Source organism: Elephantulus edwardii, unplaced genomic scaffold (assembly GCF_000299155.1).
Source record: "Elephantulus edwardii isolate Elephantulus edwardi_28Jun2011 unplaced genomic scaffold, EleEdw1.0 scaffold00001, whole genome shotgun sequence".
Taxonomy (NCBI): Eukaryota; Metazoa; Chordata; class Mammalia; order Macroscelidea; family Macroscelididae; genus Elephantulus; species Elephantulus edwardii.
Window position 1 is genome coordinate 47,545,676 of NW_006399751.1, and position 1,013 is coordinate 47,546,688.

The following is a 1,013-nucleotide window of genomic DNA, read 5'->3' on the forward strand; positions in this document are numbered from 1 at the left end:
TTTAAGGTGAAAAATGTATTTGTCACCTGAACTACTAAAACTGAACATGCATGAAATATTTGATACAATTTTTAAGGGTTTCAAATGTACTTTATTTTTTCAATAATGTCTTATTTTAATAAGTACATAGTGCTTTTCCTCGACATCAATTATAAGTTGATTTTGAAACAATTCAATAATATACCACTAGCTGATTTGATTATTGATCTCTCCATTCCTTTGGGGTGACTCTGCCAACAGGGGACAAGTTCCATTCTATCCCAATTTGTGTTGCTGTGTAAGCCCACATAGCAGCACAGAAAGTAGCTCCAATAGCTAAGACAGCATTACCATATTTGTCATGGTAATCAGGCACACGTTTCTGATGGCTTTGTCTTACCAGTACTTGCTTAATGCTTCAAACTTGAAGACGGTTTTAGCTAAGAGAACATCATGAGGAAATAAACGGAACTCTGGTAACTGCTGCTGCTTCTTAGGAAAAAATCCTGAAGAGTACCCTTTCAAAGACTCCTGGAAAACAAAATTGATACAATTTTTTAAAATCTTCATTACTTTCCTAAAGTGCCTACCTTGCTCATAGATATACTGCTGATTTTTAGTATATGTGCTGCCAAAGAGAACACATATTGTTGATTTTTAAAAGACTGGTATATGGGTACTACTTGGTTGTTGTACTTTGTTTACTTAATCATTTCATAATCATATCATTGGAGGATGACTTCTAGTATACTTTGGGTGGGGGGACACTGTTCTGAAATTGGTTACAATTTTGGAGAATCTAGAAATTCCAGTTTGGGGTTTGACTTTGTTTTTTAGTGTATGAACTAGGGTTTTTTAAATTTTCTTTATTTTGACCAAGGCTATTTAAAATGGTTGTGCATAGGGTTTTCAGAGGCCTGCTATTTCAGAAGTGGGTGGCCAATCCTTCTTCCTAGTGTGTCTTAATCTGAATGTTCAGATTTAGAGGAGTATCTGACAGACAGCAATTTGTGGAGCAGTTAAAGATAAATCCA

At 35.0% G+C, this 1,013-nt stretch overlaps 1 pseudogene; it reads right to left on the reverse strand.

The window, feature by feature from the left end:
* Positions 1-375: 375 nt before the first annotated feature.
* LOC102864762 overlaps positions 376-1,013 on the reverse strand; it is a 9,529-nt pseudogene continuing 8,891 nt past the window's right edge.